We start from the raw sequence: 17,718 nt of genomic DNA on the forward strand, positions 1-17,718 counted from the left end.
TATATTAGGGATTATTATTATTTTCTTTTCTGATTTTTGCACAGATTACAAAATATATTATTGGACAGAAAATAAGCAGCAGGACACAGCAACAGCAGATTCATCGAATACAATAGAAGATTAGTCTCCGAATACAATTCATCATATTAGTCTCCGAATTCAAAAGACCGAACGAAGATAGAACATTACAAGTCTCGAGACCGCGAGTAGCGAGTTTGTCTTCACATTACAAGTCGATATCGATCATCTAAACTACCATCACATAGAAGAGAGATGCGGTCATCACGATGAGCATCATCGCGATGAAACTGGTCTTCATCCGGTTCCTCCAACGCTCCCTCCTCTCTCCCGCTAGATAGCGCGCGTATCTAGATTCCGCCTCCGCCCTAGTGGTGTACCCTTTGTAACTGTTACCGCTGAAACGGTGAACCTGTCTCCGACACTCCTCCCAGTCGTCGTAGACTCCGGGAACCTTACCCTTGTACACGACATACGACGGCATCTCTATGCACTAGCCAAACAACAGACAATACATAAGCAATATATAAGTATGCAACAAAAGGATCGGAAGAGAAAAGCAAGACATCCATAGCACGATTCATGGTCCTACTAACAAATAGCATCGATTACATCTAAGTTGAACGACTGTCCAAACCAAAGAGACATACAAGTTCACTACAGTTTAATTACAACATGAGCTAATGAATGTTTCAGAACTACACATAGCATCACAACTTTCGACTCGACTCATGGGACCGGAGCGTGGATGAAGCCGCCGTCTGTCGTGATGGTCATGAAGTCGCGGGCGTTGTCAGCCTGCATTTGTAGCGTTGTGTCTATCTCGCTGTTGGACGGTTGAAATTTGAGGTAGAACTGCCCCGAGGTACGAAGGACATCTTGATGGATGATTTCTGCAAACTCCGACTGGATGCGAAAGAATTCTTGTCGGATGTCCGCGTCCTGGATTGCCGCCAAGCTTGCGGCCCAATCTTTGAGATTATTTGGTAGCAGAAGGTGATTATGGTCCCGCACGATCGCCCGCATGTGATGGAGGGCGTAGTAGGCATCCTTCTGACCGCCAGGCGGCTGCTTGACGCAGGGGAACGTCGTATTGTGGGTGAACACGTGCCTGCCGTACCTACGAACTGGCCTCTTAAAGGTGCCTCCAGATGCGGCGTAGCCGGGGAGAGCATCATCAAGAACTTTCTTGATATTTGTGTAGTCTATCTTGGAGTCACGGTCCGGGTCGAGATACGTGGCCATGGAATATTTCGGGCTTAAGAGGATGAGTGTGCAATGTGTGTCACTGCACAGAACACGGAATGTTAGAAAAAAAAGAACGATCGAAATCTAAGAAATCATATGTTACGGGGCGGTTAGGAGATGACTTACTCGGGAAAGTAAGGCACGAGGAAGTTATCCTTATCTGGGTTTGCCAGAATGACGCCTTCGAGGTGTGAACTCGCGACTTGCCGGTCCCCAGCGCTGCCCAAGATCTTGGCACGCATGTAGAAGGGGTCGACTATCACAATGTCCGGGGTCTTGTCTCTAATGATCCGCATCTCCATACTCAGCGAAAACAGCCGAACGAAGGTGTAGTGCAGCGGATGAAGGTTAAGCATAGCAAAGATGTCATCAAATCGCAGGACGATCGTACCCCCGACGGCGCTATCCACAAAGCCCTTGCCCTCTGGCACCTTGGCCACGAAAACCGGGTATGCCACATCATTCTCTCTGAGACGCCGCTTCTCCAAAGAAAGAACACTGTCATGCAGACTCCGCATAGCACCGGTTGCAGCATTGAGCATATTTGTCGGTAGCATCGGCCTACCCGCCACATGCACCCTCCTCGAGATATCCTTAGGTGAAGGTGGTCCGTCCTGAGCACGGATCGTACTCGGTGCCGGTTGGCTCGCACTGGCGCCCTTGTTAGTCTTTCGTTTCCGTCCCTTCTTCTTGATCTGCTGTAATGGGATCGAGTTCTGCTCACAGACCGCCTTCTTGAGCGTGTTGGGGCTGATAATATTTGGCACCTCAGCTATCTGAGGCTCGGTGAAGGCGGCAGCTGGAGGCGTCTCCTGAGAACTGAACGCCAGACGACGCCTGTTGCAATTGGGTTTCTCCGCCGTACCAGCTAGATCGCGGTCGTCTTTTTGAGGGTTGGGTTCTTGAGAAGGAGGCCCGCAGAACTCGTCACCGTACCCATGCTCGGCAAAGTACTTATCGACGTTGGTAAATGTACCGTCGTCGTTGTCGTCGTCGTCCGGATCCTGTGCCATATGCATGTTCGGATCCTGTGCCATAGGGATGTCCGGCAGGTCCGGTAGCGTTGCGGCGTTCTTGCCATGGCTTGGCGCTGGCACGACTGGCGGTCTTGTCTGTGGGGTGGTGTCCCCCGCCCCCAAACGAATCTGGCTCTTCGGCCAAAGCAGGGGCCAGCTTACACAGGCGCTGAGGGTCATCACATCATCTTCGTCGGCCCCAGCGGGTCGAATCGGAGGTAACAACTCGTCGCAGCCTGGCAGTACCCGAACCAGTTCAACCCTATAGAAGGTGGGTGGCATCGGATTACCGTGGAACACGCGGTTGCCCGGTTGAACGATTCTGCCCTTGGCGACATCGACCAACTCGCCGCCCACGAAGTGCAGGAGAGTGCAAGGAACATCGGTGGCGCCCTGCGAAAACATGTAGGGCGTCAGGGATGCCCAGTCAAAGGCAAGGAGATGAAGTCATCGGCCGAGAGGCTTAGTTACCGTGATGCCGTCGAGCTCGGCTAATGTCGAGGCACCGCCAACGGCGGGCGTGCGCGTGCAACTGACGGAGGGGCCGCTTGCTGGCGAGGTGCCGGCCGGCGTACACCCAGGTGCATTAAGCTCCAATGCCCGTGCCGGCGCCGGAGACACGAATACCGCCTCCGCCGGAGACACCAATGGCGCCGCCTGCGCGTTGTGCGAGTTGCTGGCCGTGAAGCTGGGAACCGGGGGAGGCCCCTGTTGGCCGCCCGCAATCCACGTCGTCAGCCCCTGAATCAAGGTAGGCACAATGGCGGTGAGCGTCGTTCCCAGTTGTTGTTGCACTTGCTCTTGGACAATCTCCGGAATCCGCGCCACTTGTGCCTTGAGTTCTTGAACCTCGCGCGACTGGCTTTCCGAGCTGGTCTTTTTCTCCTTTCGCCCACCAGCGGTATAGTATGACGACCATTTTGTGGACAAGCCTTTGCCGGCCACACGACCAGCTGACGACGGCTTACTGAGCTTATCCTTGTTTTTCATTACGTTCAACGCCCTATTTAAAGGGGTGTCAAAAGGGGAGCTCTGAGATGACCCCGCGCTACTGCTTTCAGCCTCCTGCGGAAGGAATGTGAACCATTTAGAAATTTGGCTTCATTAACTAGAATGCAACCATATATGTAGCTAATTACGCGGGGGTGTATTCCTTACCAGAACTTTCTCAAGCGCCTTGGTCTTCGGATCCGTGGTAAGCTCCTTTGTTACCGGGTCCTCCTTGTACCGGGCCCTGACAAAGTTCCTGGTCTGCTTGTCAGGGAATTTCTCGAAGCGGGGCGGTAGGCCTTGCTCGGCACGCTCCGCGTCCTCCTTGTCCCATATAGGCTCCGCCACTCTATAACCGCCGGGACCGAGTTGGTGGACCCCTAAGTTCAACTGCCGCATTTCTTTCCCCCACTGACTTGATTCGGAGGTTGCGCTGCTCTCGCACTTGATCTTGAACTCCTTGTAGTCATCTTCGCTCATCAAAGGATATTTCGCCTTGATCTTCTCATAACTATCACCTTTTTCAATCATTGCCTTCACCGTGCTTCTCCATGTAGACAGGGCCGTGCTCATCCTCGTGAGGGCGGCACTGTTCACTTTATTCCCTGAGAGGCGTGTGTTTGCAAACTCATTGGGGAACTTGTATCGTTCGTGCAGCTTCGTGAAGAGGAGGCAGCGCAAATTCCCTCGGTCCTTATGCCTTAGGTTCTCGGTGTTGATCGAGACGGTGCTCCGGAGAATGCACCCGAGCTGAACCGAGTACCCCTTGACTACATGTTTGGGCGCCGTTGGATGCCCGTCGGAGTTCACTTCAGTAAATTCCTCCTTGACGGTGCCGAGCATGTTCGGGCGCCGGTCCTTCCGTTGCCTCTTCGGTTGGCTGCCATCTGTGCGTGCGCCGCCATCATCAGTGGTGGCATCCTCGGCGGCACCATCAGTGGTGTCATCCCCGACCCCACTAGGGGTTGTGTAGTCAGGATCGGTGTCTTCCGCGGCATCGTCCCGATAGCGGTGAGGTTCTTCCTCCATCTCCTGGGACAGCTCCCAGAATTGCTTGCCGCCCGAACCGCCGGCCTCATCGTTGTGGGCCATGTTTCGCTCTAAATAGGAAAAAAGTTTGGTCAAAAAGTTGGTTATTGTCAAGGAACAAGATCATGGTCTCATCATTTAGGGTTTGTCGACACCGAGGCATCCTAAAAGCTAATCTTTTATCATTTAGGGTTTGTCGACGCCGAGGCACCCTAAAAGCCTAAGCGTACATCATTTAGGTTCTCATCGACACCGAGGCACCCTATAGAAGCCAAGGTTTCATCATTTAGGGTTTGTCGACGCCGAGGCACCCTAAATGCTAAGTTAAGTTTTCATCATTTAGGGTTTATCGATGCCGAGGCACCCTAGGTTGGGGCTAATCACTTGGCACTAATCACTTGGCTCTATTGCCACCTATGTTGGGTTTATCATCTAGGGTTTATCGATGCTAAGGAGAATTCTAAGTTGGGCGTAATCACTTGGCTCTATTGCCACCTATGGTTTAATGCAGCAAGAATGGCGGGGCAGTCGATCCTACTTAACTAAGTACTAAGATACCCCGGCCCATGCATTAGTCGCAAGTACCCCATATGTCCTATTTTTAGCAAAGTCATGCTAAATCTCATAGGGAAAATTTCAGCATGACCTTTGCTGAAAATAGGACATATGGAGTACCCGAATTTGCCGGAACGGAAGTTAATCGACATTCCAGCAAACTCAAGGGCCTCTCGGGGTACCTGCAAATTCATCACGACACAATGGTCGGAGACAAAACATGATGGGCAGGCCAAATACTCATGTCACAAGTAATTCAGAGGCATCACAATAAAGCAACACCCTGCACTAGCCTAAAAACAAGTGAAGTTTCACCCATATAAGAACAACTTTATAAAATAAGAGAAGTTGCTAAATTTTTTGTATCCTTCATACACACTGGAGTACAATGCTTTATAATGTTCCATCATCATTACAGAAATCCAAGAAACACATGGTCTTGAGGATATTCTTTATGACTGATTGTTTCAGTTTTACATGCAGATTTTGACCAAAAAACACATGGTCTTTTTAACAGTTTTCAGTTTGGACAGAATACTGAAAACTACAGTTTGGACAGAATTCCTAACACTTTGGTCTTCTAGTTACAAAACAAAACTGACATAATTCTAGATGCCATAACTGAATTTTCCTTTGGCATCTAAAAACTGACATAATTTGGATAATTCTAGACCAACTGGCCTCTGTGAATGTCTAGTTCATTTTCCAACATATGAGATGAAGATCTAAGTGCTCAGCTACTTGATAGTGTTATAGGATATAATATAAATGAAAATTAATTTTAAGACAGAAAAATAATAATTTCGGTGACCCCTGCCAATACAACTAAAGAATATGACAAGAAAATAACTAGAGTATAAGTTGGCAGTAATTTTGCTAAAAAAATTGCATACAAACTAAAGAATATGACAAGAAAATAACAATATACACTTTTTGCTAAATTTGGAGTTACTTCCTATAACAGTGATGATGACAGAGTAGTGTAAAGTATATTCTCCTAGCAGTATGTTCCATCTTGTAAAAGAAAAGGAAAGAAAAATTGTTTTCTAGGCATAAAAAAGAGACCTTTTACAGTACAACAAGTTATTTTGGACCGTTTATTTTTTTGATCTAGTGACCCAGATTTGCTAATACTACACCAACAATTGTTTTCTAGGCTAATACTACATCAAGCAAGCAGAGTGTTGAATGATGGTGACAGAGCTCTAGAGTTCACATGACACTTCCATTAGTTCATAGCAGTAGCACAGAGGAAGGAGGAAGGAGGAGAGGTACCTGGTCGCCGGAGGGGTCGGGGTCGGGGCCGCGGTCGAAGGAGAGCAGGGGCCGGTGGCGGAGGACGGCAGGGGCAGGCGGGATGGGCGCGTCGGGGCCGCGCTCGCCGGCTGCTGCAGGGGCCGGAGGAGGCCCTCGCTCGTCGGAGGGAGGAGGAGAGGAGAGGAGCGGGCGGCGCGCGCTCGGCCGATCCCGTTCGGGGGGCGCGGGGGCGGCGGGGGTGGAGTCCCGCGGGGGTCGGGGCGGCGGCGTTGAGGCAGCGCAAGAGCACAGCGGCGGACGGCGTGCAGGCGCGGCGGACGGAGGGGACGGAGCAAGGGGGCGGCGGCGTACGGTTGGGGTCGAGGAGTGGGGGATCTGGCGAGCGAGGGAGGGAGGGAGGCGACAGTGCGAGGGGAACAAGTATGTCTATTCTAATGGCGCACCTCCCCCTGGTGCGCCATTAGAATTTGGTTTTACTTACTAGCCCGACTGGTCAGGTTATATCCCACCTAACCCTATCTCCATCAGAACACGCCCACTAGCCCGACTGGTCAGCACGCAACACACACACTAGGAGGTCCTGGGTTCGATTCCCAGGCTCCCCAATTTTTATTTTTATGCATTTAAAATGCTGTTTGATATTTATTTGTGTTTAAATATGTTCAAACTTGTTTAAATCATAACAGTAATAATTTTTTATGCTTTTTTTTGCAAATTTAGTTGCATTCATTTGTGACGGTGGAGCGGGCCGGGGAGGGTGCGGGGGAGAGGGTGCGGGGGGTCGTCGGCGACGGCCGGTGGAGCGGGGGAGGGTGCGGTGGGTCGTCGGCGACGGTGGAGTGGGGGAGGGTGCGGGCCGGGGGTCGGCGGCGGCGGCCGGTGGAGCGGGGGAGGGTGCGGGGGGTCGGCTACAATCGAGAAATACAATCGAGTGTCCATGAAATTTAAAAACATTCATGAGTTCAAAAAGTGCCCATGAAATACAATCGAGAAATGAAGGCTACAATTTAAATACAATCGATCTTAGCTAGCTATCTGTTCACAATCTTCTTGCCCTTATTTTTCGTAAATGGAGTTCTTCTCTTGAACGGACGTCCTTTAGGTAGGGTGGTCCTGCTTCTTCTTGTGGTGTATGCTAATACTTCATCGTCGTCGTCATGTTCCATCTTCGGGTCGCCGTACTTGTCGAAGTCTTGCTCATTGGCGACTCCATCCATTCCGATGATCTTCCTTTTGCCTCTCCTCACGACAACACGACTGGGCTTTGATGGGTCGGTAATGAAGAAGCATTGGTCCACTTGGGAAGCCAGTACCCATGGCTCATTTTTCGCGGTGACGTTCGCGCCTGCGGTCTTGGATTTGGCTTCGGGTATAACCATGGTGGTGAAATACCGGTCTTCTTTTATGACGCTCTTGGCCCATCTGACACGGAACATCGGGACCTTCTCTCCAGCGTAGCTCAGCTCCCAGATCTCCTCGATCCTTCCGTAGTATCTATCCTTGTCGTTACCGGTGTAGGATTCCATCGTTACCCCGGAGTTCTGATAACCATCGCTCTTCATGTCCTTGTCCTCGGTGTAGAATGTGTAGCCGTTGATATCGTACGCCTCATACGTCATCAGGTTGTGCTCGGCGCCCTGTGACAAGGCGAATATGAGTTGTTCTTCCGCGGAAGAATCCTCATGTAAAGGGTACGACAGAAGCTTCTGCTTGAACCAACGCGTGAAACATGAGTTGTGCTCTTTGATTATATCTCCGTCTGTCCTCTGTTGGCCTCGGTCATTGTACGTCTTCTCAATAAACGTTTTGTGCTCTACCACCCAAGGATCGACCACGTCTATGTGTTGTAGCGCGACTAGGTTTGCTCTTTCAAAGTCGGCGAGTCGACCATCGAAGTCGACATGCATTTCGCGGCGACCCTCACGGTGACCCCATCCAGCGAGCCTGCCGAGGTGCCTGTTGACGGGCAGACCAACGGGGTTCTCGATGCCTAGATAATTCGTGCAGTAGGAGATGCACTCTTCGGTCAGAAAGCCCCTGGCTATGCTTCCCTCTGGACGTGACATGTTGCGAACGTATCCTTTGATGACACCATTCATCCTTTCGAACGGCATCATGCTGTGCAGGAACGTCGGCCCGAGTTGGATGATATCCTCCACGATATGGACCAGCAGATGCACCATAACGTCGAAGAATGCGGGAGGGAAGTACATCTCAAGCTCGCATAGTATCACCACGATCTCTTCCTGTAGCCTTCTGAGTTGCCTCACGCCAACCGACTTCCGAGAGATGACGTCGAAAAAGTTGCATAGGCCAAATAGCGTTTCACGGACGTGCGCGTCCATGATCCCACGGATTGCAACTGGAAGTATCTGCGTCATCAGCACGTGACAGTCGTGAGACTTCATCCCGCTGAACTTCTGCTTCACTGAGTCTAGGTATCTGCTTATCTTCCCCGCGTAACCGTAAGGAAGTTTTACTCCTACGAGGCAGGTGAAAAACTGATCGATCTCCTCCTGACTTAGAGTGAAGCACGCGGGAGGGAAGTCATTTCCGGTCTTCTTGGCCTTTTTGCCTTTGCGACGACTTTCCGTGTCCTGCTTCGCCTCATCATCATCATCATCATTAGCGTGAAGCTCCTCCCTGATGCCCATTGATTTCAAGTCTGCCCTTGCTTTCGGCCCATCTTTGGTCCTCTCTGGCATGTTGAGCAGGGTACCAAGCAGACTCTCGCACACGTTCTTCGTGATATGCATGACATCAAGGCTGTGAGGCACACGGTGGATCTTCCAGTACGGCAAGTCCCAGAAAACAGACCTCGTTTTCCATACCTTCAGCAGTGGCTCTGGCGCCTTTCGCTTCTTTCCCGGCTCTGGCGCCTTTTGCTTCTTTCCCGGCAGTGGGCAATCTTTCCAATTTTTCAACAGCTCGTCTATTTCCTCGCCGCTCCTCGTACGCGGGCGTCTTCGGGGTTCGGTTTCACCATCGAACAGATCCTTGCGTTTCCTCCACGGGTCATCGTCGCGAAGCCACCTTCGATGTCCCATGAACACGGTTTTCGAAGACCCGGGATCTCTATCTAGCTGGCGATACGTTGTGTCATCCATGCACCTGACACATCCAGAAAATCCGTGGACCACCTGCCCCGCGAGATATCCGAAACCGAGATAGTCGTGCACCGTCGTGAGCAGTGCGGCTCTCATAGGGAAATATTCTTTCTCTGCGGCGTCCCACGTATTGGCTGGCGTTTTCCACAGCGTGTCTAGCTCCTCTTCCAGCAGCCCCAGATACAGATTGATGTCGTTCCCTGGTTGTTTCGGCCCTTCAATTAGCATACTCATGTGAATGTACTTCCTCTTCATGCACAACCAGGGGGGAAGGTTGTACATCCACACAAACACAGGCCAGGTGCTATGTGTGCTTCTCTGGCTGCCAAACGGATTGACTCCATCGGTGCTCGCGCCCAGCACGATGTTCCTTGGATCGTTCCAAATTCTGGGTGTTCGAAGTTCAACGCTTGCCACTGGCTCCCATCCTTAGGGTGACTCAGCATCTTGTCTTTTTTATTTATCTCCGGATCATTTGCGTCATCTTCTCGCTTCTTCTCCTCCCTATCCGCGTGCCAACGCAGGAGCTTTGCTACCTTAGGGTCCGCGAAATACCGCTGCAGACGAGGAGTGATCGGAAAGTACCACACCACTTTTCGAGGAGCTTTCTTCCTCTTCTTGTATCGAGTGACGCCGCACACCGGACATATGGTAGACTCCGTGTGCTCGTCCCGATAAATGATGCAATTGTTCATGCACACATGGTATTTCACGTGCGGTAAATCCAGAGGACACACGATTTTCTTCGCCTCCTCGAAACTGGTCGGGCACTTGTTCCCCTTGGGAAGACGTTCGTGCCAGAATGACATGTTCTCGTCGAAGCATGCGTCGGTCATTTTGTGCTTTACCTTCATCTCCAGAGCCATGAGCGTTACTTTCAGGCGGGTATCCTCGGGCCTGCATCCTTCATACAATGGAGTAACCGCGTCTATCTCCAGTTGATCCAGCTTGGCTTTCTCTCGGGCGGCAGCTCTTGCGTTATCCGTCTGCTTGAGAAGCAGCTCTTGAATATGAGGGTCCTGCACCCAGCCCATCGATGGTCCATCGTCGTCTGCTCCGCCGGCATCTTCATCTTCATGATCATGCCCTTCGTCTGCTCCCGCATCTTCCTCATCATCATGTCCGGCATCTTCTACATGATGACTGTGTACAGCATCACCGTCGTGATCATGTCCTGGAGATTCTTCGTCTTCTCGCCCGCCCGAGCCGCGGTGGTTGTCTTGCTGCCCATCCTCATTTCTTGCCCGACCCCCATGGACGACTTCATAGTCATCTTCATCACCTTGCCACCGATAGCCATCCATGAAACCACGCAAGAGCAGGTGGTCCCGCACCTGCCCGGAATCCGGGTCCGCAATAAGGCTCTTCAGCTTGCATCTTCGACACGGACATCTTATCTCCGTCTCGTTCTTTTCAAGCATCTCGGCCTTCGCGGAGCTCAAAAACCTATTCACGATGCCTTCGGTCATCGTGCGGACCATGGTCACCTGCGGGGTAGAGCAAAACGATATTTTAGAACCAAGAAAAAATTTGGCATGACTTTCCCTAAAAATAGGACCAAAAAGAATGCATAGTGCCAAAATTCTCGCCGAAACGGAAATGAATCAACATTCCGGCAAAATATTGGCAACTATCGCATTTCAAATACCGGTACCTGCAAACACAAACATATATGCAACACCACAAACATATGCAACACCACAAACATACATAGATCTAGCTAGGACATAAAAAGTGCATGTGCACGTTGTTGGAGGGAGAACAACATAAAGATAGCTTCCCCCTTACTTACCTATCAAAAAAAGGGGCTTTAACCACGTAATTTGGATGAATTTATGGTGCAAATGAGGTGAGGAGGAGGAGGCAGCCGAGACAAGCTTGGAGGAGGGAGGAGAGAATGAAGTGGGGAAAGTGAGTGGGTAGGTGTGGCTGTCCAAAATATCTAGCTCGTCCCAGGTTACTAATGGCGCACCACCACACAATGCACCATTAGTAACTCTGGTTACTAATGGCGCACCTGCTGGTGGTGCGCCATTAGTAGTTTTGCAAAAAAACACTAATGGCGCACGGGGAGCAGTGCGCCATTACTAGCTTAAACTAGTAATGGCGCACTGCACCCAGGTGCGCCATTAGTAGTTTTGCAAAAAAGTAAAAAATAAAAAAAATATTTTAGTGGCGCACTATGTTGCTGGTGCGCCATTACTAGTTACAACTAGTAATGGCGCACTATGTCCTGGTGCGCCATTAGTATGTCTGGCAAAATAAAAAAAAATTTGTTACTAATGGCGCACCGTTTGTCTGGTGCGCCATTAGTGTCTTTCACACTAATGGCGCACCAGCACATGGTGCGCCATTGCTATATAGCAATGGCGCACCACATGTCTGGTGCGCCATTAGTGGCCATTCCATCTATAGCCCTTTTCCTAGTAGTGTCCACGACATAGTTCAAACTCCCGAATCTGACCTGACGACTAGGGGCGTAGCTATCGATCTGCTCTAGATGGCCAAGCATGTTGGCCCGCAGGGAGAAGCCGACGAACACAAAGATCTGTCCAGGGAGGAAGACTTCTCCTTGGACATCATTTTGTAGATGATTGAAGGGGCCATCAAACCTTTTGAGGACGGCATAGTGGAACTCTCAATGAAAGCACCAATGTCGGTGTCAAAACCGGCGGATCTCGGGTAGGGGGTCCCGAACTGTGTGTCTAAGGTCGATGGTAACAGGAGACAGGGGACACAATGCTTACCCAGGTTTGGGCCCTCTCTATGGAGGTAATACCTACTTCCTGCTTGATTGATCTTGATGAATATGAGTGATCTACCACGAGATCGTAATGGCTAAAACCCTACAAGTCTAGCCTGTATGACTACGATTATGATCGTTGGCCTCTACGGACCTAGCCCTCCGGTTTATATAGACACCGGAGGGATCTAGGGTTACATAAAGTCGGTTACAGAGAAGGGAATCTTCATATTTGGTCGCCAAGCTTGCCTTCCACGCCAAGGAGAGTCCCATCCGGACACGGGTAGAGTCTTCGGTCTTTGTATCTTCACAACCCATCAGTCCGGCCCATGGCTAACAGGCCGGACGCCCGATGACCCCTTAGTCCAGGACTCCCTCAGGGATGCCGCTCCCTCGGGAAGTCTTGGTGTCGTCCGCCTCGTGAGGCTTGGCCCCTTGCGAGAGTCTTGTCTTGGCGATGTTGCAGATGGGCCATACCGTGCCGTCGAGTGAGCCATGCTGTGGGCCGTAGGCAGACAAGTCTGGGTACCTTGGTTCCCAGAACACCGACAGTAGCCCCCGGGCCCAGGGCGCGCTCGGGCTGGCTTCGAGGCTAAACCTACGGGAAAGGGTGAAGAGTCGCAGGCCCCAATTGCCCGCGGGCCAGGCTGACGTGTTGCGCTCGGCAGGACGCGGATGCCTCCTCTCCCCCACATCGCCTCTACAACAGTTCTGAGTTGACAGCAGCGTGATGAATGCAGCAGGGCCATCATGCTCGGAACGTGGAGGGGCGCCGGTTGTTCTTCTTCCGCCTATAAATGGGCGAGGGGGTGGAGCCCCTTTGTCCATCTTCGTCTTCCTGTCATCACACCATCCTACCTCTGCCACATCCCCACCCTGCCAGAGCGACAATGGCGCCAGCAGGTAGGTTCTCCACAGAGGAGAAGGGCAAGACCTCCCTGGTGGGGCCGGAGGCGCCACCGCCCAAGAGAGGGCGCGGCCGTCCCCGCAAGTCTGCGGCCGCTCCGGCGACAACTCCGCGAGGGCGCGGGTTGTAGGATCGAAAGTATGTCTAGAGGGGGGTGATTAGACTACTTGACAAAATAAAAATCTAGCCTTTTCCCAATTTTAAGTCTTGGCAGATTTTAGCAACTTAGAACAAGTCAAGCAATCAACCTACACATGCAAGTCTAAGAGTATAGCATCCGAATGTCAAACATTGCATATGAAGGTAAAGGGAGGAGTTTGGAGGGAGCAAACGCAATGTAGACACGGAGATTTTTGGCGTGGTTCTGATAGGTGGTGCTATCGTACATCCACGTTGATGGAGACTTCAACCCACGAAGGGTAACGGATGCGCGAGTCCACGGAGGGCTCCACCCATGAAGGGTCCACGAAGAAGCAACCTTGTCTATCCCACCATGGCCATCGCCCACGAAGGAATTGCCTCGCTAGGGTAGAGCATCATGAAGTAGGCGACCTCCTTGCCCGTACAAACTCCTTGGTTCAACTCCACAATCTTGTCGGAGGCTCCCAAGTGACACCTAACCAATCTAGGAGACACCACTCTCCAAATGGTAATAGATGGTGTGTTGATGATGAACTCCTTGCTCTTGTGCTTCAAATGATAGTCTCCTCAACACTCAACTCTCTCTCACAGATTTGGATTTGGTGGATAGAAGATTTGAGTGGAAAGCAACTTGGGGAAGGCTAGAGATCAAGATATGCCACCTATTTATGATGAATATGATGATGAGCATGTTGATTTGCCTAGTTGAGATGCTATGCTCCATAGGATATCTTGTGAAAATTCTAGCAGTCACGTCATGTTTGACAATCCATTAAACTTTTCATATGCTATGAGTGAGATCTCCCATATTGCATCATTTCAATCCCAACATAGTAACTATGCATGCCCCATTAAAATAAATCCCATTTGCACTTGTGGCATAGATGACGACATGATGGTCATTGGCTTTTGTTTTTCATGCGATGATATTGCTATGCTTCCTTTACAAGATTTGCGCAATTCATCTACTATGCCATGCCATGATCACATTGTTCCAAATATGCATTGTTTTGGATGTTGTCAATATTCTCCATGTGATGTTTCCACTAATTCTCATGAGGAGACCCTCATAGTTTCCTCATAAATATTAGGAGATTTTGAGACATCCTATCCTTTGCATGCTTCCCATAATTGCTTGCACCATATGCATTCCATGAATAACAATGCTCTACACATCTCTCATGATGCATTACACAATTTGAGTCTCCATTATGATATACATAATAACAAACCTCTCATGATGGATGACATGTTTCTATATTATGCATCTCATTTATTTGAGCATTGGCTATTTTGTGCTAACCAACACATGCACGTGCACATCATGATGGATGATGTGTACATATACCACGCACACACAATTTTCCCATTGTCTTTGTTTTGTGTAGGTACTCACGTATACTCTTCAACCTATCAATACCAAGAGCTGACGAAACGAGCTCTTGAGAGCAATGATGATTTGGGATTCCGTGAATTGTCCATACCACCATTCTCTTCACGCACGGACTACGCGCATCTCTTTTACTTAGCTCTCACACGGCTATGGGTTATATATCACTTGTTACCTTATGCCCATTATATCATGTTCACTTTGCATGTTATGCCTCGTACAATGCCTTTGCCATGCAATTGTCACCCTTGCTTGCACTTACATGTGATTGACTATTATACTACTTCTATGTGTATTTGCTTGCTTGGTGGAGATCCTTGTTGATATTACCATATTTTCCTTTTGCCTCATTCTATTGTGGATTCTTGTGTTGGGGGAGCCATATTGTTCAATTGCTATTTACATATGACTTCTTGCCAGTACATTGATGATATTTTGCTCATATCTTGCTTTCATGCTTGTGATATGTCATGTGCATTATTCATGCCCACTATTTGCACACATGACCTCCTTGCCATGATTCTTTCTAGTAAGTTGCATCTTCGCACTACTAGCTTGCTTGACTTGATCATTATGATTGCTTGCTTTGTCAAATCACCCATGTTCCATTCTTACTCGCTTTCTTGGGTTGATGACATATATTTTCATGCCTCTCACATGATATATCTTGATCATTGTCTCTTGTGTTCATTAGTTGCACCTCTCATATGCCATTGTAGTGAGTGCACCCATGCTATGCTTATTGATCTCGGAGACTTGGACATATTACTTGTGAAGCATGTTTATTTGATTGAGCTTATTGTCTTTGGTTGTACTCGCATCATATGCTTTCATACCATACCACACCTTGTCCTTTCTTATGATAAGAATGATGAGAACACTTGTTGGGTATCTCGCCCCTTGAATGATAGGTGTTGCAATTGCACTAACCTCATTTGTTTTTCGGAGTGTTTGTCATGTTCTTTCATTTTGAGGGATTCACAAGGTGGTACCATGACGCGACATATTGGTTATGTGATGGCATACATGATGTGCGACACCAACATTTTCGACATCCTCATAAAGGTGAACTCTTTTCCTTTGAGCCATCTTCGCATATGCATACTAGATGGGTCATTCTTTCATTGTTGTCTCCTTCTTATTGTCTACATCATACATATGTTGGATGGACGACCGACATTGGAGATGGACCCTATGGACCTGCAAGTTGAGGAATGCTTGGACTTATGGGATGCACCTCCGGAACTCCACTCATGCCACGACATCAAGCATTGGTACATCAACACTCCTTTGACACATTGCACCAACATATACATATTTGTTGATTGTGCTCCCACATGTCATGCTCGATGGACATTTCATACTCACCGCAAGTTTGCACCCTATGCATGGATTGACACACATTATGATTTGCTTGTTGCATCTTGTATTCCCATGTCATCCATGATATATGAGCTTGTGCATTTTCTTAGAAAATTTGTTGTGATCTTTCTTCATGGCATCTTCATACATAATGATCACATTGCCTACCATCAATTGCATGATAACATAATCATATTGTGCATCCATTGCCATATTAATGCTATTGATAAACCATCTCACTATGACATCATTTTGCACCGTGGTTGCATTGATCATATTCACAACACATTTGTGTGCACAATGAATGCTTTTGCTCCCATGAACGCTTTGCATATCATTCTATATCATCTTGATAAGCTTCATGCTGTCGGCATTCTGGGAACGGGGGTTCCCAGACTTGCCTGCCTGTGGCCCACGGCGTGGCTAAGTCAGCGGGCCGTACGACCCATCTTCATCAACAAGGCATCCAAGACCCTCGCGAGGGGCCAAGCCTCGCGAGGCGGATGACGCAAGACCTCCTGAGGAGGGGCCTAGCCAGGAAGGCTCACGAGGAGCGGAGATATCAAGGCGGGGAAAACCTCACAAGGATCTCGTGACGTGAGCCATGACGATCGGCACTAGGCGAGCACCAGGTGGGCGCCAGCGCGCACAGTGTCCTTGTTTCCTCTTTGGTGCTAAGGAGGCAAGCGCAGGCGAGGAGTACCAAGGCATCAGGCAAAGGTTTCCATATTGGTGCGACGAGACCAAGACCAGAAGGACGGAGGTCATCGTGGAGCCCAAGACAGTGTCACCACCAGAGCCTTTCGCAGGAGAAGACCACTTTTGTCAGGATAGCTTGTACTAGCTGTCCCCCTTCAAATTTGCCCGCCGTTGTTGGCTCCCTTCCCGCTCAATATTTGGGGAGAGGACCAGGGCCTATATAAGTAGAACTAGCCACCACAGTAGGGGCATCTCAGCTTGATCTGAACTGATCGAGAGCCTACCCTAGCCACAAGAACACCTCAACCCCAGGAGGCTGTTCTCCCCCTTGTATTGTTCATCATCAGCCCAATCCACCACCGCCACACTGGAGTAGGGTATTACACCACAACGATGGCCTGAACCAGTATAAATCTCGTGTCTTTCTATGTTGCGAGTTCGTCGAGTTCGTCCACGAGATCTTAGTGAGCTAGGGCGTGGATCGGTAGGAGGGAAAGACTTCGCGCGCACCCCAGAGTTTGAACCTTAAGGGTTTTTCCGGAACACCACATCCGACACATGCGCTTTTTCATGAACAATCTTGCTGCATGGACTCATACTTACTTGATGGACACCTTGTGTGCACTAAACATTGTATTTCCGAGTATTGTTTATGTTTGCTCTTTGTGCACGTATGCCACTCTGGCAACACCTTGGAGTACTTGGATTGCGCCATGTCTCCAACTCTATCCAACTTCAAGTCCGTCCAAGACAATCGTTTCCATGGTGATGAGGATTACGATCCGAGGTCGGATCTTTCCCAAGGGGGGAGATGATGCAGATCATCCTACGATCATCCCCATGTACACTACGACTACTCCCCAAGCCCCAAGTGTCCATATAATGAGACCTCGAGGATACTCCAATGGAACTAAGGTGAACTTGCTCTGTTCCGAATTTTCCATTTCCGCATGTAAGGCATGGATGCTACCTCAAGCGCAGACCTTGTGCATACTCAGGTACAACCGAGGAGACCATGGAGATCCCAAGGACCAAGGCCAAGTGTGCGTTGGAGTGAAGGAAGGAGAAGGAAGAAGAGCCAGCTGCTATAGTGGCCGGACATCCGGCCGCAGCCCGGACATCCGGCCGCAGCCCGGACATCCGGCCTAACCCCTTCCTATCCAGAGAGCTCCGGAAGCGACCCCGATAGCCCGGACATCCGGCCCCATGCCCCGGACATCCGGCTCCTCCCGAAGTCCCGGACATCCGGCCTCTTT

Source organism: Triticum aestivum, chromosome 4D (assembly GCF_018294505.1).
Source record: "Triticum aestivum cultivar Chinese Spring chromosome 4D, IWGSC CS RefSeq v2.1, whole genome shotgun sequence".
NCBI lineage: Eukaryota > Viridiplantae > Streptophyta > Magnoliopsida > Poales > Poaceae > Triticum > Triticum aestivum.